Source organism: Dermacentor andersoni, chromosome 8, assembly GCF_023375885.2.
Source record: "Dermacentor andersoni chromosome 8, qqDerAnde1_hic_scaffold, whole genome shotgun sequence".
In the NCBI taxonomy this organism is placed as follows: Eukaryota; Metazoa; Arthropoda; class Arachnida; order Ixodida; family Ixodidae; genus Dermacentor; species Dermacentor andersoni.
The window spans coordinates 56,480,882-56,505,567 of record NC_092821.1 but is presented as its reverse complement, the minus strand read 5'-3'; the positions used below and the strand labels follow the sequence as shown (position 1 = coordinate 56,505,567).

Sequence of the window (24,686 nt, the reverse complement as noted above, 5' to 3'; positions counted from 1 at the left end):
CTTACTGAAGTCAACAAAAGTTATTCAGTTTAATTAATTGCGCAGCTGACACCAATAATTATCATCTCACTTTGTGTCTCCCTGACAACATAACTTATTTGCACAGGTGGTCTTCCCATGCCTACCAGTGCCTAGTTTTAGGAAAACCATAAAGAATAATTCTTAACCCCCAGTATACCTTGTTCTGTCAAACCTGAAATTGAGCAACACGTGCACGGCACGCGCACAGCCATTTCAATATTTTTTCACTAAGCTGAGGAGGAATTGAAGGTAATAATTTGCAATGACTTTATGTAAGTAATTGTTTCCCCAGTGTATGGTAGCAAAGTAAGTGCAATTTGGCGGACATGCCTGCCTTTGCTTTTCTCTCCTTTTTTTTCTTAGTAAATTATGAGCATAAATTTAATAACCGGCTTGACTGCCCTTGAGCTATTTATTAGGTTGTTATACAGTATCACGAAGGTCCAGAATTATGTTTTTCTAGACAATCTTCCAAGAAGCCACTCGAGTTAATACGCACAGCAAGGTATTAAAACTTCTTGCAGGGGTCATCGCGCAAAGCAATGCTGGCAAAACGGCCACCGTGTTTACCATCATATTGAAATGTATGGGGGCGTTTTCCATTGTTGGACGCTGTTGCTACACACTTATACAAACGCACGTTATTCACCAACCATCCAAGAGCAACAAGCTTAGTGCTCACGCCATGTTTTGGTGATATTGCCACAAATATACAGAACACGAGTCATCTTTTGAGACGCCCTTGTCTGCTGCGCCAGAACTTCTTCAAGGACGGTAAGGCAAGGAAGGCGAATGCAATGAATTGATGAAAGTACGACGAAAACGGTAGCTAAATGACCACGATATGTGGACAAGAACGAGATGATAGAGGCAAGGTGACTAGCCAGGTGCAAAGCGCAATTTTTAGGGGCATCTGGATAAATTCATAGATGCTTCATTATTCATGGCAGATGCGTGGGGACCATGTCTGCATGAGTCAGTACCGGAGGTTGTGCAATCAGTAACCTAGGGTGATGCATGGGCCATACGATGTCATATATGCTGATACCAACTATACGGCGCGGTGGCTTAGTTGGTATGGCGTTCTTCTACTGGGCATAAAGTCGCGGGTTCAATTTCACTGAGCGAAAAAGTTGGGTAGATAATAAATCCTTGCATACTATAGCTGGCAGTGGGCAGTGTTGCAGTTTGTAGTGGGAATTTGTCATATATCCACTCGGTAAGACAGAAGCTACAAGAGCGCATAAATTCGAAGGAACAGGGGAAAGGAAGCGGCGAATTATTATTCTTAATAGTAATAAACTATGGCAGAAGTCATCTCACGATGACTGTTCATAGTAATGCGAATAGCAATCGAGCAATGTAGCGCCTGACCATATTCGTGACGCCAATTTTATTTAGCACGGCTAGTGGTAATCCTAAGACTTTCGTTTTGGTTTTATGCCGTATGGGTTAATCTGACATTGTCCCACTTCGCTATGGCACTTGCTTGCCAAGGTCGCCCGCGACTATAAAGGTATAAGGACGACTGTATAACACCAACACAATGATGATGAAATCACAAAGATGGAATGATATTCACGGACAGACAGAGGTGTATAACTACGATGGCGTCAGAACAATAAGATTGCGAGGATGTTATAACGACGACAATGTGGCGACGACCACATGCGGGCGATGAGATGGCCACCACGGTTTGATGACAAACAGATGCAGAAATAGGAATGACGACGATGGCACGACCACTACGCCGTGACAGCGACGATTTGATGACGGTTGCATAAGAACGTCTTCGGGACGGCAACGCAATCACGATGCCGGCATGACAAGGACCGCATAATCACGATTCAATGACGACAGAATGATTACGATAAAATCACAAACAAGGAGTGCTATTTATGGATCGACGACGGCCGTATGACAACAATGACGGCAATTAGATGACGATAGTGATGTGATGACAGTAGATAAACGGCAGGGTGACGACGCTCGCATGGCGACAACAGTAGACGATGACGACATGCGGAGAATCGGATGCCGAAGTTACAACAATGGCGATGCAACGCCGGCGACGGTAGCCCGGCAACGACATGACAATGAAAGCATGACAACGATGCAGTGACGACAAAGGCATGACAATGACACTTGGACAAATTGGATAAACATGCGTCTATGAGGACAATGGCGTGGCGATGACTGTATCGCGAAACGTCTGTGACGACGATGCCATGAGGTTGACAGCATGAGGAGAGTCGGACGAGTAAGCAGGAGTGACGATAAGGCACGATCACAACGGCATTATGATGACGGTATCACAGTGGAAGCTAGAGAGCGTGTGTTTGACTACGACCACTTGACAAGGGTAGCACAATGAATAATGAGGGACGACAGCGCAATAATATCAGCATGAAAAGGAACAATAAACATAGTGGAATGACGAAGGCGGTATAACGATGAAGACATGTTGAAAATTGGATGACGTTACTAACGTGATGACCATGATAAAACGACAGTTTGAAGACGAAGGCGTGATGTCTACGGCATGACGAGAGTTCGAGGACAAAGCGCAAGTGACGACGATGGAACGACCATGATGTTATCACGACCCCGAACAATTACCTATTGGCCCAAGTCAGTAGACAAGATGAATCGCTTGGTGGCAGTAGATAGGGCACTGACGACGCTATTAATAGAGTCAGATCTCGAAGCACGAATGGCAACCATTGAACGACCATGACGGCGTCACTATAGTGGTGTCACAATGCATGCATGGCGACTGTGCGGTGACGATGGCACGACAACGACGGCGTCATGAGTGTGGAATGCCAAAGCTTGAATGATGGCGGTGCAACGACCATGAAGGAATCAAGACCACCAACCTATACCTGGTATCACCAAGCTATTAGACAAGTTGTGCCACTGGGTCGGGATAGAAGGCCCGACGAAGACAACGATGGCATGATTAGAGAAAGATCGCGAAGCTACAGTGAAGGCAATGGAACGACAAAAACGTCATCACAAACAGGGGCACATACTTCGTGACCCGCGTAGGTGGACAACTTAGGCCACTGGGTCTGCCTAAGAGACTAGATGGAGAGATAGATAAAGAGATAGGCTCAATACGGCTCAAGTAGGAGAAAGTTGCTATTAACATTAGTAATATTGGCAACATTTTATTCCGCACTTTCAAGCGTGTAAGAAGATCAACCCTGTCGATGCTTCATAGAGCTTGCAGCGCTTGCAGACAACCAAAGCCTTCCAAGGTACGCGTACGCATATCGCTTAGTGAATTATTACACATAAGCGTAAAGAACGCAATGAGGCTGATAAATAAAAAGAATGAGTGAGCATATGTAAAGGCCAGTTAAGATTATGTTGAAATATAAGAATAAAGGCGAAACAAGAGACATGCGATCATTGCATTGACCCATCTCCTACATATTATAAAAAATATGATTGCACATATAACTATCTAAAGCAAAAAGAAGTCTAGGAATAATTACAGCCATACAATTGCGCAATAACACGCACGATAATTAAACCACTCAACAAAGTCATCGTTTTTGGAACATCATGCATGAAATTTCACTAACCAAAACAGAACAGGTATAGCTGTATCGGAATAATGATCTACAACAGTTTCTTGAGGCTGTGTTTGGTGTTGACAAAAATACACTTTATAACAGCGCAATGAAGTATGTTGTCACATTATATCTGTGAGTTCTCTTTCCAAATCCACGGGAGAAAAGTTGTGCGCCATAAACACGTTTATTTCGGCCTACGAGATTATGATCATTCATATAGCGCTGTTTATTTATTGTATCAAAATTATTTTATCACAATTGCTGCCGTTAAGAGTGGATTAGCTTCAGGAAACCTTACAACCTTAACACATCTAAATGAGACGGGAGACCAAAACCATACGTAATAAAATTATTACAGAACGCAATATCGAATAATTTTTTTTTGCTATAGAAAAGCGCAGTTGCCGTACGCGGACAACCATTGGTGGAGCACATTGCGGAGTTATGCGTGTGCGGTAATCTTAGGAAACAATAAGCGCATGTAATACCTTACATTGCATCAAATACTAGAGATTGAAGGAAGTTTTTGACAGATGTAACCTACATTGACAAAAGGATGCAGGTTTTCTACGCCACAGGAAGGCGCGCGCAAGGTCAGTGTCTTAAAAGAATATCAGGCGCGTTCGCTGCACGTTCTATTCTGGTCCGCCCTCAAGGAGACCACGTATATATTTATACTCTCCGTTTTTAACCTACATTAGATTTTTGCATGGGTGCATGTTGGCGCTCCTATATCGAACCCTGTCTACAAGAACAGTATATAGTCCGGTGGAGCTGACCCCTGTTCACGTACTGACAGGACGTCGACTTCAAGGGCTACCACCTGAGCACAAGAGTCTACCCAGCCCCCTCAGAAGGATGATAGAACCAGTTCTTTCATCTTTCTGAACTGCACCGATAGAGGTCGTCCTTAACCAACCGCGTATCACTGAATCTTTCCAGGGGGCCGCATTTGAGAATGCTGAAGACTTGCTGGAACACTTTGTGCCAGCGTCCGAATTCAACGCATGGACTCTAAGGCGCAAGCTACGCAACGTGTACGTTGAAGTCGAGGACTATGCGCGGACATAATTCGAGAAGCATGAGGTGGCCCTATCGTCTTATGATGGACTCTTACCGCAGCTTATGAGCACATATGAAAGCCTGAATCGCAAGGAGCGAGCTCAGTCTGCAATTCCTACAACGGTACGGCGTCTGAACAAAAGCGCCGCTGTGTTTGAGGAAGATATGTGCCGACTTTTTCGACGCGCGGATTCGTGCATGTCGGAAGAAGTTGAGGAACTCGATGTGGTGTTAAGCAAGAGCTCTCAGGTGGCCTGATAGGATTCCGCCAAAGAGAAATGCGCAGTTTCTCTCCGAATCCACTTCAAATAAATAGGAACTGCAGCCGCGAACAAGGCACTATTACGCAGACGTGTCGGCTATATCGTGTGACGCTCTCGCAGCCCCCTCTAACACTGACGCCTTGCGGCAGTTCATCAGGCTTGTTCGAGAAGAGCTCCAAAACCTTGAGGGGACTCCGGCATCAGTACCACGACTTTCTATGGCTGAGGTCGACGGTGAGGGAAACCCTTGTTTTCAAAGTCCCAGAACGAGTCGACGCACCGCACCAAGAGTTACGGCAGCTACTGAATGGCATGCGGTAACTGGCGCGACATTCGCTGTCCCGGATCTTCCACGGTATTAGCGCCGTCGCGGACTTTCATGGTTTGCTCATCGTTCAACAAGCGACAATGGAATTCTATTCTCGTAGCAAAGCACTCATGATGGAAGCATGGCAACCCCACAAAAGAGTCATTTGGCGCACTGCAGATAGCAGGCCCTTGCGTTTTCATTGCTGTGAATCCGATCACCTCTAAAGGACATGTTCTTACCGATTACAATTTTGCGTACCTCCTCAACGTCACCCACATGTCTTCGATCCCTCTCTTTACACCGAGCACAACCAGATGTCGCTTACCCAGCACTGCCACCCGAGGAACCTGAGCCCAGCGCGCTACAGAGGCAAGGTCGCTGACGTTGCGAATGCAGATCCTCCGCAACAACGTCGCAGAGACGGCAGTTTTCAAACTCAAAGAGAGCAGTGCAGTTCGTTCTCAGTATCTTGCGACGTACGAGCAACTATAGATGACCGCGAAGTCACCGTGTTGATTGACACCAGTGAAGACATATCCGTTATGAGCCAAAATCTCGCGTGTACACTGAAGCAACTTTCGACACAATGGGCTGGAGTTAGGCTTGGTACTGCAGTAGAGCACCTCGTAACTGCAGTGGGGCCGTGTACAGTACGAGTCGAAATTCGTGGCTTCACGTATATTGGCGACTTCATGATTGTTCCTGTATGTTCAAAGAACCTTATACATGGTGTAGATTTCCTTCAAGCGAACGCACTGTACGCCTGCAGTGTGGATCTACATCGACGATCATCGAACTGCAAGAGTCTAGTGTCAGCTTCGCTAATACGCAATTCATAGCGAAGAGCAATGACGACATTGACGCGCTTCGCGTAGCCGACCATCACATCACGTTGCCACCTAAGGGCACCGAGTTGTCCGATGCAACATAGAGAATGACGGCGATGGCGTTCCGAAGTCAAACATTCCCCTGCTTCTTGAACACAATATTTGTTCGCGAGAAGGCTTCTACAGCTGCTAAACGAATGTTTTAACTATTACTATCGGCGTGTACAGCGAGGCACGACAATCACCTTTTTTCACGAAGTTAATGCTGTCTCCGATATTGAGCATTAGAAACCGCATCGTCATAGCAGTCTGATGTGCCCAGCCTGAAAAAAACGCATTCACCTTGACTTTGATCTGCCAGCCCTTCAGAAAGATTGTCTACTAAGTCTAGCGAATGAATTTTCTGACTCTTTTTCAATGTGCTCAAAAGTACGACACACGTTGATGACAAAGGACATCATCATTACGGACAATTCCGCGCGTGGTAGTAGCCAGCATGCTTACAAAGTGCCACCAGTGGAAAGGGAAGTGACGAACCACTTGGTGAAAGAGGTGCTCCAAGACGACGTCATCCAGCCGCCCAAAAGTACGTGGGCCTCGCCTGTAGTGATGGAAAGAAAAGAGGGCAACATACTACCGCTTCTGTGTAGATTACATAAAGTTCAACCGTAACACCAAACGCGATGTCTGTCTATTACTACGCATCCACGAATTGAATTTTTACATGCGAGAACCACGATTTCATTGTGAGGCATGCCGTAGTGGGGGATTCCGGATTAATCTTGATCCCCATGTGTCTTTAGCATGCCCCTGATGCATGGTACACAGGAGTGTTTCCATTTCGCTCCTATCTTATTACAACCGTCGCGGCCGGGATTTGACCCCGCAACCTCGTGCTCAGCAACGGCTCAGCAGCGGAACACCATAGCCGCTAAGTCACCGCGACGCGTACGCATCGACGACGCAGTGGATCGCCTAAATCATGGCTAGTTTTTTTGTTCGTTGGATCTTACGTACGGGTATTTGGCAAATCGAGATTGATCAACAAGATCGTGGGAAAAGTTGACAGTCACTTTAGCATGCAACAAAAAGGATGAAGGCAAAAGCCTGAGCGCCACCAAACGTCGTGCGTGCGAGTGCCTAAACTACATCCAACCTTAATTTACTGTTGCCCAATTAACACCAAAGGTCGGCGTTTCGGTTGTCTTCATTAACTCTATGTTAATTAGCTGTGGCTTACTTAATACCAAATGTTGCGGGTTCAACTCACGACCTTCCCCATTTCAATTGGGATGCAACTTGGAGATATGATCGGTTCGCCCATATCTTCAAGTTGGGTCGTGGGTTCGATTATCTAAATTAACGTCGCCTTATTTACAGTAAAGGTCGTGGGATCCACTCCCACTGAAATTCATGGGTTCAACTCTAGATCGTTATCATACTAATTGGAATTCAAATATGACATATGGCTGGTTCATTCATATCTCCAAGGTGGTTCGCTTGAAGCGTGATCCCATAAAGCCGGACAACCGATTTTGCGGCGAATGAGCATCTAAGGCTTTCGACATGAAAACAGTGCCGGTGACACCAGACGGCCCTTATGAGCTCAAAGTTCTCTACTTATGCCTTTGTACTGCTCCTGCCACCTTTAAGTGGCTGGTGAACACTGTCTTTACTGAACTACAGTGGCAAACCTGCCTTGTATATTTGGACGATGGTCGTGTTCTCGAACACGTTTGACTAAAGCCCCGCACCACTCAAGAGTGTCCTAGCTGTTTCCCCTACTGCCGACTTCATCATCAAACCAGTCAAATTGGCAGTGGCGTTTCACATCGTGAACGTGGGTGACGCGGAATCGTATTGGTGCTCTGGCGCACGCGACGCTATCGGCCCTAGTGCGCCTAGACGCCTACACTGTCGGCATCGCAGATCGTATTCAAGAGAGGGCTGGCGCGGCCGCGTCGTACGGAGCGGCCACGCGAGTAGCAGGCCCCATTGTAAACATTCGCTTAATATTTAAATTAGCTAGCGTGGTCTCAGAGCGCAAATGCAAACATGAACAATTCACACTCGATGACTGTGGACAGTCGCTGTCAAAACGCTCGCGTGAGGAATCTCGGAAGTAGTAGCGAGCGAAGTGACCTTCGTGCTTTCTATCGCCTCAACGTAAACTGAGCGGTGAGAACACAGTGTAGGCAAGGCTGCGAGCCGTCAGCCCACCTAGGTGGTGGCCTCAAAGCGCATCGCTTCCAAGATGAAGCCCGCGCGATCGCGCGCTACCCCGCGTAGGGACAGTATGGTGGTACCGCTGGCACGTTAGTACCATTCAGTACAGCATTGTGGCATGGTGATAGGGGGAGTGTAAAGCGAGCAGCATTCCAACAAAGGATGTCAGCCCGAAAGTAAGCGAGGCTGATGTAATCTCATGAGTGGCGGCAATGTAAAATAAACCTGCTTTGAGTAAGTACTTAAGAGGAAAAAAAAAACGAAATCTGGAAACAAACAATTTATGATAACGCAAAGGAAAGCTCATCACTTTTCGAAGCGAGATCAGATGCCTTAGCACTCGCGCTTATAAATCGAGATACAAGGAAGAAGTATTTGCTTGCTGCGGTAAAGCTGGGAAAACGATGGAGCATGCTTTTTTTTTTTTTTAGAATGTGAGGGTATCTACGCAGCGGTAGCTGTAGGCTCCTCTGGCCTCCGTGAAGCCCTTATCTTCAGTGACAGCAGGGGGAAAGTACACATATCCGCAAATATAGATTAGTAAGATTAGGAAGATGTAGTTGGAAATTTGGTCGAAGAAAAGTAGGGAAATGAGAAACAACCGAGGCATATAAGAACAAATTTCCCAATAGGAGCGCGAAAATTTTGGTCTTTGGAATTCTTCAAGGTTTTGTTTTCCTTTCTTATTTTTTTATTTTTTTAACAATGGTAGGATGTTAGGCAATATAATAAGGAAAGCTTGGTGGTTCAACCCATCGCCCCGTTCCAAAGGCGACGCTCATAGCATGCGCTGCACGGAGTTTCGAATGCGTTGCTTGAGGAAGTGGCACTCGAAGTACCGGTTGGCTCCCGCTTACGGGTAAGGCACGGTGGTAAAGGAGAGCACCGCCTATAGCAGCGTGCAATATACTGCCGCAAATAACAACGTACCAATGCAAGCTCAAGATATTGTTGAATAGTAAGTGGGGTTGATTCTCAATAAATTATTTCGTTATCCATTGGCAGCAAACATTTCACCAGCTCAATTTCAGGCATATGCGTGTCATAATTTGTGTTCAAAGTGTTAGTTTAAAGAGTAGGAATGACGCTTAACAACTTTAGCCGCAAATTTCTGCGTTGTCGTTGCGCATAGTGCTAATTAAATGTGCAGACGAAATTTAGAGAGCTATCGGAGCCAGCACCGAGGCCCAGCCGCCTTTTTCGTTCGCTTGCTTCGCGGCTTCAGACAAAAACCACTGATTTTATGAGCTGTACCTTTACGCTTGTGCGTAAAACGCTACTTCGTGTTCCAAGAACTCAAATTTTTTGGACATGTAGTTAGCTCTAGAGGCATCTGTCGAGACCCCGATGATTTAGATGACGTCACCGAGGTTTCAGCGCCAGCAGCCAAGAAGGCGGTCCAGCGCTCTTTCGGTTTGTGCCCATGTTATAATAGCTTCGTCGAAAGATACTCGACAATTGTTCAGCGTCTGACACGGTTTACGTGCGACGTCCGGCATTTCGTTTGGGCGGACAAGTAACAGTAGTTGTTCAATGAATTACGCCAGCGTTTGCAAACTGCCCCAATGCTTGCTTATTTCGACGATGTCACTGACACAAATTCATACTGACCACAACAACGTGGGTCTCGGCGCAATTCTTGTGCAGTGGCAAGGTGATGGGGAACACGTCATTGCTTTCAAGCCGAAGTCCAACCAAGGCTGAGACATACTACTCAACCACTGAAAAATTGTGTTTCGCGGTTTCACCAATTAGCAAGTTTCCAGCACATCTGTACTGTAGGCTGTTCAGGGCTCTTAGCGATCACCACACCCTATTCTGGCATGTCAACCTCGATGATCCTTCAGGCAGACAAGCCCGTTGGGGCCTGCACTTACAAGAGTATGGGATTACCATTGTGTGTCGGTCTGGGAGGAAGCACACGGAAGCTGAATGTATCTCACACGCACCATTCCCTACGACTTCATCTTGTCCTGACTGCGGCTTGACACTTAGCGGTGTTGTTGACGCCGTCAACATTAAGTTGCTACCGCTGATCGAGCACCTTTAAGCCGCTGAAACTGTTTTACCTTGCTCGCTCGCGCGCTTCTTACTCGCGTACTGTTTGCGTAACAATGCCCTTTAGAGGTAAACTGCGTAAGCGGTCCAGAAACGTACCTCTTTGTCGTGTCGCCGGCGCCGTGCCAATACATTTTGCAAGCCTATCATTATCAGCCATGCGATGGACACTTGGCGTTCACTGAAGCGTGAGAAAGGATACGCCAGAAGTATTACTGGTACCAGCTATTTCCTTGTGTAAGGGATGACCTGCCGCGATCGCAAGCCCCGCAACGAACTCCCTCTTACACCGTCCGGCTTGGTCTATAGCGTACATAGTACATAACATAGGATAACATAACATACATAGTACATAACACGGTACACCGAAACCTAAGCTATACCGTGCGCGAGAGAGGACTCACAATGGAAAGTTGGGGAGGTTAACCAGGCTAAGTACGATAGGCTTCCCTACATTCGGTAAGGGGGAAGGGGGGTTGAAAAAGGATAAGCAAGAGCGAAGTTCGCGCAAGGGCACTATTATGAAGTAGCCAAAATCTTTGTTGACCACTACGTTCCACGACATGGTGGTGCACGCTCTAGTCTTATCATCGATCGCGGTGCAGTATTCACAGCCGAACCAATGCAGGACGTTCTCCAGCTGACGCATAGCTCTCACCGCAAAAGCACTGCGTATAATACTCAAACGAATCAGCTTTTAGAACTAATAGTGAGGAATACTTTTGCTAATCTGCATTTCTTTATTATTACAACTTGTCGTCTGTACATGTTCTGTATTTCGTTCCACTCCCTTCTGCAACGCCTTCGGGCCTTGAATGTACAATAAATAAATAAATGGATTTACTAAAATTCTGAACAGTACGCCATCTGATATGCTTTTCATGTATATCGACCTAGAGTACAAGGCGTGGGAGTATATTTTGCTATATTTGACCCTCGCCTATAACACTGCTGTACAGGAGACCACACATTGCACGCAGTACAAACTTCTCATCCGTTACCGTGGACTCGTGGAAAAGTTGTTTCGCCTGTATTTCGGTCCCTACGAGTTCACGCGCCGCTCAGTGGCGTGACCTATGAAGACGTCCCCTGCAGTTCTGACTCCGGTTCGCTACGTCATCGTATTCGGGCTGAAGGTGTTCATGTGGTGGGCATGAAGCCATACTATGGGCATACGTGAACGTTCAGATTGCATGTCAGGAGCTCTATTTCTGGCGTAGACTCAACTGAAACTAGTTTTTCCCGCGACCGAGATGATTGCTTTTCGCCTGGAGGCCATTTGACACAAGGATGTGGGGCATCCAACACGGCAGGAAAGCTTGCGCAAAGGTCAGACGAAAGACGTTAAAGCGCGTGGGCTGCGCGCTTTTTTATGGTCCACCGTCAAAGAGATAGCATCTAGTTCGGCAGCCTGTGCTTTCAAACAAACTACGTTGGAATATATGTGCTCCATGCGAGATCCGAACCAATATGTAAACCCAAGTATTTTACACAGGCAGTATTTTGGAGGTTTCCATGTGTATGACAAGTGAAGATGACCTTTATCAGTGAGTTCGGAGAACAGATTATTTTAGTTTTGTTCGGATAAGCACTGAATAAATTACTGTCAGATCAATTTTTTGCTTTGTTGCATGCTTCCTTTAGCACAGAAATAGGGTGACAGAATAGTTTCGATTGAGAGAGAAAGACTGCCTTCGGCTTACAGGAGTAATTTAACAGAAACAACTGTCGACATATCGTTGACAAAAACGTTCAATAGTGACGTACTGTGGGACTTGGAGGTAGTTCGACAATTATCAAAGAGCGGTTACTACTATCTTGGCCAAGAGCAACAAACTGCTGTCTGACTGATAGAAAATCGCTCAACAATGACAAAGAAGAGCGCCGGATGCCTAATGCCACAGTTTGCGGAAGACAGGGAAATTCCAATGCTTTGCCTATATTGCGGAAATGTACACAGAATTAGTTTCTTAAACCTAAACCTAAAGCGCCCGAAGAAGCGTCTATTATGGAGTGTGTGCTCTTACTTGAAACGAAACCATATTGTGTTGGAGACATGGTATCAGGCGGATTTAATAAGCTGCTGACGCATACGAATATAATGTTCCTTAGACTCTGTAATAAGGCGGCAATATTGAGAGTAACCGATAGTCTTCAACTTCTTTACGCCAACAGCCCTTAAAAATTGGATTAATCTTACCTTTCTTTTTATGTTGAGCAAATTGCGCTTCAATACGCTTTTAGGAGTGCGTATAGACCTACAAATTGCAGTAAAATTTTCATGCGCTGACGAAGTGGAATAACAAACGTTCTCGGGCACGGTGCCCTTCCCAAGTGTATCGCCGGTGAAACGTGGTGTTCCAGAAGGCAGGAGCTATGGCGCACTGCACCCTTCCTCTGTGGTGCGCCAATAGAACGTGCCTTTGTCCCGTATGACCTTCGTCAGAGCACCGAAAGTAAAACGTGCTGTTGAAACGGGGAGAGGAATGGCAAGCCACGCTGAGCGCTTCTTTAGGGCACCGCCTGTGAAATGAGCTGGCGAGTCCGGTTGGCGTCCGGTTCAACTCAGGATTTACAGTGAAAACAGAAAGGAGAGAAACGATGGAGAAAATAAAAAAAAATAGGAAGGCACGAACGCCGGTCTAAGATGTGAAATAGTAATGAAAGCATTATTTGAATAAATGAATATACAAAGTCGCGAACGTGAATAAAGAAACTGAGACTGTCAAAAGTGTGATGGCAAAATTCAGTGGTAACATGAGCGAGGTGCAGGCACATTTATCTAAGAAAGCAGTGGCTCGCTGGTGGAACGTGCCGGTGAAAGGCGATTAGGAATATTGAAGCGCGTCGCACATTTCCATTGTTCTGCGTGCGATAGACGTAGAGTGACTGCATCGTGTCGAGGATCTTCAGTAACTCTAGCGATGACGCACGGTGCGCCCTTATACATGTACTGTTCTCGGCCACTGCTTGTCTAACCCCCCCCCCCCCCCCCAAAAAAAAAATGGTTTCGCATTCGCCATGTACCACACCAATTCATAGTGAGAATTAGGCCACATTGAATGTAGGAACGCTCGACAGCAAATTTGTTTCGCAAAATGTGACGCATTAGTTAGACAAATAGGTGAATGTCGGAAGAGAAAGCGGAAGTGAGGTAATTAGTGCACATAAAAAAACTAGAGAGATGGAAGAAATGACCCCTTTGTTTCACCCGAGAGTACCTCCAGTAGGCAATGAATTATGGCTATTATCTGTAACCTATACCCCCCACCTTCATGTGATTATGTGGAAAACAACAATCCGCTCAAGTAAGTTGCTGTCTGGGTTTAATAGGCTCTGCGTTACGATATCAATTGATTATAGACCGTCTAGACAGCCTTGTCGTGACGTAAAAATATGCCATCAATCTACGATGAACATATCATAATGTTACATAATTTAGGTGTACAGGCGGCGTCTTGCCTGAAAATTGTCTACAAAATTCATTTTCTGCTGACATAACGTGTGGATTCGATTCCAGGAATTGCAATAAGATGGCGGTAGGGGCGTGTTCTAATAGCTTACAAGATGTCCAAGTATGCGAGACAGAACAGTAATTATTGTCCGCAATGTTTGTTGCATTATTTAAATACTGAAACCACTTTCCTGCTTTAATGTTGTGTAGAAATCGCAATGTTTCGAACGATTTCTTAAAAAAAGGTTCGTCGATATTAATGAACAATACATTACGGTATTTTTAAACTTACCTCTAATAATAGGATGACCGAGAGAAAAGTGAATGGACAAGTTGTTTATTAGGTTGGCAATACCAAATGAACCAGTAGCAACTGTATACAGTAAAATATATTCATAGCTATGTAAAAATGGTATAATTACATTTGTAGCCAAACAACACGTAATTTGAAAATATACATTCAGAAGGTTTGCACTGAAGGGTAACGGCAAATGGGTTATCGGAATCCCCTACAACAGGCACGTATTTTACAACTTCGGAGCAATTGAAGCGCCAAAATGTTTGTACATTAGTTTCCAATATGTCTTGCAATGTGTGAAGAAAGCAAATTTTTATTTATTTATTTATTTATTTATTTATTTATTTGTTTATTTATTTATTTAGAATACCTCAAGTACGCCTGCAAGAGGGATTTGCGTTATGGAAGGGCGATCATACAAATAAGCAGAAACACAATACGACTGCATTAAGCACAGAAATTATATAAAATGACAGTAAGCAAGAAAAAAGTAAAGAACTAACAAAATTGGGACATACACAGGTTAAGAAATAGAAAAAACTGCAGAAAGAAAAACGTGGGAACAACAAATATAGCGGTCGAGAAATATTGAGCGTATGTGTACCAATAGTGGCAGTAACATTTCTAGGTATTAAACAAGGCAAGCAAAAACAGGCAGACAACTCGAAAAATGAATTAAGACGTAAATAGAAACATTGGAAAGAGATTGCTACAGATAATAAATGCTGATGACGCAATCAGGCAAGTGATTCCATGGCAAACCTAAAACGCCCAGTATCAGCGCGAACAACGACGCAGGCTGGAACATTATTTCACTTTGAGAAAAGAAGGAATAAAGTTGAGTAAGTGTCCGAACATGTGCTGTATAACCTGCAAGCTGCTGCAAAGCAAGGTTCCACCTAGAACTGCGAAGCTTGTTCTGTTACGACTAAAGGTTTAGGCGGCGGTAACGAAGATTCCAGAGCGGTAAGCTACAAGACAAGAACAGGACCCCAATGAGCATAACCCACTGCTAGAGTGCCACCGAACCCACTCGGAGGATTTCAAAGCCTCATCGTAAGCGTCAATCGCTGTAGCATAAGGCGCCCAGCGAAAACCTAATGGGGTAGTTCAAGCTGATCGACTAAGAAGTTCTTTACGAATGCATAAACGCTTATTATGGCTATTATACAATGGTTCTTCATGATTTCAGGAGTCAGCATTTTAGACAATTTTTCAATCCTGCTGCAGTAATTCTAATTTTCTCCTCGCAGTTTTAGAATTGACATCTACACACTGTACGTTTCTGTTATCTTCCCGTTGCATCTAATGCCCTCTCTGAGCGTTTCTTTTGATTCTCTTCTGCTTGTGGAGTGTAGGAAAAAGAATTAGCTTTTGTTCAAGGATATTCATCCAATAAAAGAGCTTAAACTTATGCCCAATGTTTCTTCGCAGTGTCTTATCCCAATTAGGTAATAGTCGTCTACCACGAGACAACGACTGAAGGCTCCTTTGTGTGCGCCTCAGTATAATTGTCCATTCCGCTTTGAGCGAGTTGGAGACAGATTTTTTTTACAACCTTTGAAAATATTATATATTAATTTGCACATTTCCTGTTGCTCAGGCAGAAAATTTAGACATGTATAACAAGCGTAGCAGACTGCTGACTTGAATACGTTCGTCACATTTCTAAAGTATTGTGACGCTAGACGTCAGACATACGATATTGCGAGTGATTTACTCGTGCGTTATAAACGTGCTACATTTTCCCATCCACCACCAATGCAATCCCTGCACAATTTTCGAAAGCCAGATTTTTACCGAGGTTGCCATATGTATTAGAAGTGTAACGACTTTTTTCTTCAGACAATCCAAGGTGTCCCAACAAGTATATAGAAAAGTGCATGAGTGAAAATTTGAAATGCAGCTGCTTCATCAAAAGCGACCACGTAACCTACAGGAGATGTGGTAAGCATCATTAAGATTTCATTGGACAAAAGAAACTGATTGACTGATGCGCGACGTGCTTACAGGCATGACAAATCTAACTTAACGAGTATATGAAAAATTAAGGGAAATATCTTATGACAATGACTATTATGCAGGTTTTTTCAGCTAACGGTCATGCCAGCTCTTAAAATATTTGTGCAAAATTTGATTTTAAGGCCTGTAGTTTTCGTTCTTCAGTCTTCTTCCCACGCAAAGATAATTATTGCCTACTTACTCCCGGTAACCGAACGAACTATTCCAGGAACCGTCTGAGGGAAGCATTTATCGAAGACAAGCAGTCAAGTGTCATGCGAATGAAGGGTCATTTGCGCGACCAATTGAATCTATTGACATGTTTAGTGTGATTCCAAACTTTCGTGCGTTCCGAAGTTGGTAAGGTGTTTTGTTTTATGTGTGTGTGTGTGTGTTTGACTGAAGAAGCTGAATGAACTTTTGATCGGATACTGTTCGGAAATGGGGCCAAATTAAAAAGAAATATTGTCCGTCGGTGCGGTTACTCATGGATTGACTGCCCCCCTTCGTTAGCAACATATCCAGTGTTAGATTTGCTGAATTGGAACGATTCTGGCGTTAGGGGTCTTTGCGAATGCGGGCCCAGATGTATCCGTATCAGACAATAGCAAGGGCTGGAATGGGGACGTCCGTGGAGATTTCACCGTAGAATGATTGAAAGCTACGTGCACAGCGGTGTTATTGAGATTTATTTGATGATTAGTGGACGCAAAACTGCGATATTTGCGTGCTCCGTGACCGTCATCATCAACTGACCCCATCGCTTGGCAAGAAAGTAACCGGCAATGACAAGAAATGGCAGCGTCATGTCAGACATGCGGACTTGAAACTGGTTAAGCAACGGTTGCAGTGGAGAATCAGGTGGCGCATAGAGAGCAATAATGACAAACGATACAATGGGAGCTACGCAGGTGGCTGCTATGAACAGTTCCGCCGTGTGAAAGAGAAATTAATTATTTATTTTATTTATTTATTTCCTTATTTATTCATTTCTTCACACTGCAGCCTCATTGGTGCTATTGCAGGAGCGCGATGAACAACAAACATACAAGCATTTATAAACAAACTGGCGGGAAATAATTCAGTGGTGGTGAACGGATGTTGTTCTGTAAAGAATTCCAGACTTCAATTGTTGATGGAAAGAACCACTTTACGAAAACAGTGCGGGCGAAAAAGATTGCGATATTTAGATCGTTTTGACTCTTAATAGATCAGGGTTTGGAAAATTGCAGAAAGTTATCTAGAGAGGAGAGACGAGGAGAATCGATTAACATGTGAAGGAATTTTAGGCATTAAAGCTTACGACACTCTGCAGGAGGAGCGAGAGCAAGTAGGTGAAGAGAGACGGCAAAATGTCCTTATCATTGTCTGGATTCCATGCAACACACTCATATTTGAAAATGGAACGGATGACAGTGTTGTATGTCCGAAGTTTAGTATCTTGAGGAGGAAAACGCAGCATATGATGCAAGTAACCTACATTTTTAAGGATCTTATTGCAGGGGACATCAGTGTGCTTCCACCATGACAAATCGTGTGTAAGGTACCGCACTATTTTAATTCTAGTGATCTATTTAATGTAATCTTTTTGAAGGCGTAGGCAAAGAAGGCAGGGCATGAGCATCGAAAGACATCGAGGCAGTTTTGAAAAAGTTGGCATGCATTTGCCATGCTTTGGACCAGTTACAGAAATCAGCTAAAGATTTGCTATGGACAACATGATCAGTTTCAGATTTAGTAGTATGATACAAAATGCAATCTTCTACGAAAAGGTGTATTGTAACTGAGGTATTTAGAGGGAGATCATTATTATAAAACAGGAATAAGAGGACCCAGTGCTGAGCCTCGAGGAACTTTGGTGAAACAGGCATCAACGATGATTTAGTAGAGTGAGCGCTGGAAAAAAAAACCGATATCGAGCCAACGATGATGCATTTTAGTATAGCGAACAGTTTGTGCATAAGTTTAGGATTTGAGACAGCGTCGAAAATCTTTGCAATCTCTAGAAAGATAGCATCAACCTGGTCACTTATTTCTAAAAAGCTGATGATGTCATAAACGAATTCAGTCAGTTTTGTTAAAGGGACACTAAAGGCAAATAGTAAGTCGGCGTGGACCATTTATATGCGTTTCCAGAAACATCGCAATGATTGTTTCGTGCCATGAAAGACTTAGTTTACGAGAAAATTGCATCTGACGGGTCCGAGTACCTTTTTGAAAACTGAAATCTCCCGCCACCCAACCGGGGGAGGGGTGACGTTGCAAATACCATCACCGCCCTTTGCTGCCGTCGATGACTAAGTTAAACAGCACCCGACAGAGGGCGGTACCGAGGCAAGAAAGAGCGGTGCATTCGCCACTGCAGCTGCTTTTTGGTCAAGAGGCGTGGACCGTTCGCGCATCCCCCTGCATCACATGCAATTGCAATTCTCGGCTACTTGCAGTTTGTGCGAGTCTCGCGAGCCCGCAAAACCAGCGCAGCACGACACGCTCTGGAAAATAGTGAAACGCGAAAGCGTGGGCGGCGCAGGGTCCAGCGAAAATGAAACCTTTTGGACCGCCCGCGTCATTGCCAACGATAATTTGAATGAGTTCTTCTTTTATAAATATGAAATAGAACTGCAGAAGTGCATTTTATTTAATATTAAAGTACAGTAGAAGGATGTTTTCTGCAACGACTGGTTGAATGCTAGTGACAGCAATTAACAGAGGAGTGCTTTCGTCATCGGGAAAGTGTTTGATTGTCACGGGAGGGTCTCTCATCATGTCCTGCCTTTACCTCAATTTCTCGATTACTAGAGTTCTGTTCGCGATAATATTCACGCCTTAGCGATTCCCGAGCACTAATCAATTTATTTTACCTTGAATTCACTTCACTACCTGGAAATGTCCAGTAGATATACAGGGATTTCGGGAAGATGCCTGAAACTGAAATTAACAGAGCATCGCGGTTAAATATTCTATCAATCACATCGCATTCATAACCGGCAATCAAAAGAGATGTAGTAAGAAAAAAAAAAAAAAAGATAAAGGACTGAAGTTTGCCGAGTGAAATGCTGAACGATCTGGTCTAGGCCCCAGGACAATGAAATGTGGACCAACTCTCTCGGCCGATAGCTACTTCGTGGCCGCTCAACAACCAATCCCGCTGAACCAACCAACACTGGAAGCATTAAAATTGCCCGTGCAGATAACGTTAGATGCAGAAATGTTATAACTCTGCAAACATGCCCTTAGATTCTATAAACACTCCATGTTAGTACTAGACGGGCGGCAAATGACCCCTACAATAAAAGAAATAGAAAGTTTCGCACATTTGCGGGAGAGGCTAATAATTGACCTATCCTTCAAAATATCTGAAGAGAGAACAGTGCAGATGTCATCATCATCATCGTCATCATCATCATGATTTATGCCCGCTGCAGGACGAAGGCCTCTCCCTGCTATCTGCAATTACCCCTGTCCTGCGCCAACCGATTCCAACTAGCGCCCGCAAATTTCCTAATTTCATCGCTCTACCTAGTCTTCTGCCGTCCTCAACTGCGCTTCCCTTCTCTTCGTACTCATTATGTAACCCTCATGGTGCAACGGTCATCTAACCGGTACATGACCTGCCCAGCTCCATTTTTTTCTCTTGATGTCAATTAGAATACCGTCTATACCCGTTTGCTCTCTGCCCCAAACCGCTCTCGTTCTGTCTGTCAACATTATGGCTAGCAATCTTTGTTCCATTGCTCTTTGCGCCGTCCTTAACTTGTTCTAAAGCTTCTTTGTCAGTCTCCAAGTCTCTGCCTCATATGTCAGCACTAGTAAAATGCACTGATTGTACACCTTCATTTTCAATGATAATGTTAAGCGTCCAGTGAAGAGCTGACAATGATTGCCGTATGCGATCCAACTCATTTTTTTCCTTCTATGAATTTCCTTCTCATGATCAGGCTTCCCAGTGAAAAATTGACCTAGGTAAACGTACTGATTCACAAACTCTAGAGGCTGACTAGCGATCCTGAACTCTAGTACCTTTGCCCGGCTATTTATTATTATCTTTGTCTTCTGCAAATTTATCTTCAACACTACTTTTACACTCTCTCCGTTAAGGTGCGCTATCATTTGCTGTAACTAGTCTACATTGTTGCTGAATAGAACAATATCCTCGGCAAACCGACGGTTGCTGAGATATTCGCCGTCGATCCTTAATCCTAAGCCTTCCCAGTTTAATAGCTTCAATACTTCCAAGCACGCAGTGAATACCATAGGAGAGATTGTGTCTCCCTGTCTAACCTCTTTCTTTGTATCTTCGTGCTTTTCTTGTGTAGAATTAAGGTAGTTGTAGAACATCTGTTGATATTTTCTAAGGTATTTACGTGAGCGTTCTGTACTCGTTTATTATTTAATGCCTGTATGACTGCTGGTATTTCTACTGAGTGAAATGTCTTTTCGTGATCTATGAAAGCCATATGGAGAGGCTTATTGTACTATCCGAATTTCTCGATAACCTCATTAATGACATTGATGTGATCCACTGAAGAGTATCCCTTCCTGAAGCCAGCCTGTTCCCTTGGTTGACTAAAGTCCAGTGTTACCCTTATTTTATCGGATAATATTTTGGTATATATTTGATATAATACTTGGAGCAAGATAATGGGCTGATAATTTTTCAATTCTTTACCGTCTACATTTTTGTAGATTAGTGTAATGTTTGCATTCTTCCAATTTTCTGGAATCTTTGCAGTAGCTAGGCATTTCTTATAAAGAGCCGCCTGTTTTCCAAGCATTATGTCTCCTCTATCTTTGAATAAATCGACTGTTATTCCATATACTCCTGCTGCTCTTCCTTATGCCTAGCCTTGCAAGGCCCTTCTGACCTTATTGCTAGTTATTGGACTTTCTGTATCCTGTTCATTACTGTTCCTAATGGAGGTATCCTGACTCCTCTGGGTATTGTATAGGTCAGTATGGAATACTTCCGCTCTTTTAGTATATCTTGGAGATTGCTGATGATATTACCCTGCTTATGTTTCAGTGCATACATCTTGGTTGGCGCTACGCCAAGTTTCTTTCTCACTGATTTCAAGCTGCGTTCATTTTTTACGGCTTCTTCAGATTTTCTCACGTTATAATTTCTAATATCACTTATTTTCGCCTCCCAGTAGGACACTGTCATTCTTTGTCGTTTCTTTATTAGGTCTTTTGGTACTTGAGACAGCTTGCCTACTGGTTGCTCTTGTGTCTTGCCTCCCACTTCTATAGCTGCCTCTGAAGCCAGCCTAGTTAGGTTTCATTCATTAGCTCGATATCATCATCATCATCATCATCATCATCATCATCATCATCATCATCATCATCATCATCATCATCATCATCATCATCACTCTGTTCTAAGGCTACGCATTTGTTTGCAAGTACGAGCCTGAATTTTTCTGGTTTTACTCTTACTGCCTCTAGGTTGACCTCTTTCTTCTTGACCAATTTTGCTCGTTCTCTCTTCAAATTGAGGTGAATCCTAGCCCACACTTACCTATGATCACTGCACTTTACCCGACCTATCAGTTTTACATCCTGCACTATGCTGGGATGAGCATAAAGTATGAAGTCAATTTCATTTCTTGTTTCACCATTATGGCTTTTCCAGGCCAAATTCCTGTTGCTATGCTTCCTGAAAAATGTGTTCATTATTCGAAGCTTATTCCTTTCAGCGAATTCTACCAGCATCTCTCCTCTGGTGTTCCTAGAATCGACGCCGTAGTTGCCAATTGTTTGTTCACCAGCCTGCTTTTTCCCTTACTTTTGCATTGAAGTAGCTCATTTCTGCAGTATACTAACTTTGCACTTTTCTCATCACTAATTCAACATCTTCATCAAACGTATCTACTTCCTCATCACCGTGACTGGATGTTGGAGCGTAGGTTTGTACTACCTTTAATCTATACCTCTTATTAGGTTGATTGCGACTACAGCTACCCTCTCAATAGTGCTGTAGAATTCATCACTCTTGCCCGCTATGTCCTAATGGATTAGGAATCCGAGCCCGTATTGGTTCTTATCTAGGAGACTTCTATACCATAGGACATGGCCGTTATTCAGCAATGTATAAGCCTCACCACTTCTTCTAGTCATATTACTAGTCATAATAGAACATATTGGAGTTTAACGGTGCACTTGGTGTTCAACGAAAAAAAAAAGACACGCGGCGGAACTAACCAGGACGCAGTTCCTAATGTGGTAGTATCGAGGAGAATCTAATGTGGGAAATGGCCAGTGTCAACGGAGAATAAAATAGGAAATTAGCGATGGTACTGGGCGAGGCACAGATTCGCTGAATGATAGCAGTGCATGTTATTCAATGGTTACATAAGTACACAAAAAAATAAAACGAGTAAATCTTTCGGGAGATAGGAAACAAGGGCAAAATAATGATGTAATGCTGTGTGCACACTGATTGCCGCTTTGTTCCTAGTCAACAAATTAGTTCATAACGAGAGCCTATAGAGTACTCTTCGCTGCAAGCCATACAGGCTTCCAGCGAAGAGTCAAACGAAATTTTGCGCAAGCTCGCATAACATTCTGGTAGTAAAATTTGCATTTTAGTGAGAAATATTGTTTGTTATGGAGGTGTTTTTACTTCTCAAGTATGTAACATGACTGCATCAAGTAACAAGGAAGGGCTTTGCTGTTACTTTCAGAGGCGCGCAACGCAAATGTATTATTGACGCAGGTCGAGACCGGCGATTGGTGATCATTCAGGCATTTAAAACTAAAGCGTTCAGCACTTGGTTAAATGATAATTGATATATTCAAGAGACTGGTGACGTCTGCTCCACTGAAAGTCGCTGCTTGCATTATAATACTGTTGTATGATTGCTGGGTGTCGTTTTCTTTAGAATTTTCTGTCATTTGAAGAAGTTGTGTCTGCGTCTGGTTCACTAATGTTGGTTTCCCTACTTGTTATTGCATAACTCATCTCGATTGGCATAGGAATATACATTGTCTTTGTTGTTCTCTGTATCCTCCCGCTCATTCTTCAAGTTGCAATAAAGTATGCATGAATAATCTTCCTTTTTAAATATTTTTCACATGATATCTAAATGTTTTCCATTTATCTAAATTTACGCTAACACTTCTCACTATATTATTGATTGAGAAGACAAGACCATCATCATTTTTGTTGGCAGCAAAAAGAAATCAGGAGGAATAATACGTTTCTTCGATTGAGAAAAGGGTGCACGGCACCACAAACGAAAAGGGGCAGGGGGTGCCAGTTATGGTGTGCCGGGCTCCACCCATTCGCTGCAAGGTTCAAAGGTGCACTGCACCGCTGCACCTTGGGGAATCGAAGGCCTAGGTGCAGTGCACCGTGAATAGGTGCAGAAGGTGCAGGGAAACATGATTTAATCGAATAGACCTAATAGCAATCTTGAAGTAATTCGCCTTTTGCGATGCATCGTGGCGCCATCGCCCGGTGGCCGCGAGAAACAATTTGGCAGGCGCCGCTGCGCGCCGCGACAGCCGCCCCACGCGAGACTCGCGACCAAACAAGCGGCGTGCGAGACAACACCGAAACGCGCAGTCATATTTGGCATCGTCAGCTAGCCATCGAGCCCGCTGGTGAACGCTTTGTACCCGGAGATTCTTCAGCGTAACGAACGGCTGCAAGACAAGCTTCGGCAGCACTTTACAAGTTCGTTGGCCTTAAATCGCTGCACCTGTGGCGTAAAGTCAATCAGTAATAAAGCAGTACGAGTACGCAAAAAAAAAACGCATGACTCGAATAGGGCGTGAGGTGTAGTTCTTAGGGCAAATATCACGTTTCACCACTGCATGTCTTGCTTTATGGTATGCCATAGTGCTAGGCGTACACACATACAGAGGCAGTGGGGAGGCCAACAGAATGCCAAGTTGCATGCGTTATTTACCCACATAAGATATGTGTACATCTACAAAAATGCAAAAATGGTCTGAATCACCAAAATGGGTGATACCTCCTATTTGTGGGGCGCCTGTCATCCTCTTAGAACGCGCCGCGGTACGAACATAGCAGTCGACCGCGTCCTTTTTTCTTTTGAATTGGAGTGTGTACACAAACAGCGTAGGTAATATCATGTGGTAGTGACGGTAAAGAACCGCAGTAGCAATACTGTGATACTACACTACTACAGCTGACCCTGTGCCCAAAAAACAGGCTATAGTATACGCTTAAAGCACAACGTTAGCGGCGAACGCAGTCGGCGATCGTCGAAATCTGATCAGCGGGTCAAGAGCGTCGGCTTTTATACATGAGCCACGGAACGTTCGAGAGTAATCGCAGGTGCCCGTGTGTCTTCCTGAAAGTTCTGCACCATTCGAGTCGCACGTACATGCAATCAGATTACACTAGGTTCGATAGATAACATTCGAAAAACTTGCGATACATGCGGGGCGCGTCCCACGCTGAGCGATATCATTTGTTTGACAGTGAAAAGTGGTCGCCCGAAAAAGATAAGTACACGTGGCAGTATGAAGTCCAGATGTCTGGGCGACAGCGAAGGCGCCCCTGACATGTGTCAGTTACACAAGACGCGCCATTCGGCTCCAGAAGAGGCCGC

General features: G+C 44.2%; 1 long non-coding RNA gene across 2 annotated transcripts in view; it reads left to right on the top strand.

The window, feature by feature from the left end:
* The window catches only part of LOC126538928 (uncharacterized), a 45,213-nt gene that overhangs the window by 8,447 nt on the left and 12,080 nt on the right, over positions 1–24,686 (top strand). For both annotated transcript variants that reach the window (XR_008614117.2, XR_007601190.3), the window contains exon 3: positions 15,949–16,050. This is a non-coding gene — a long non-coding RNA (uncharacterized lncRNA). The remainder of the gene's footprint in view (positions 1–15,948; positions 16,051–24,686) is intronic.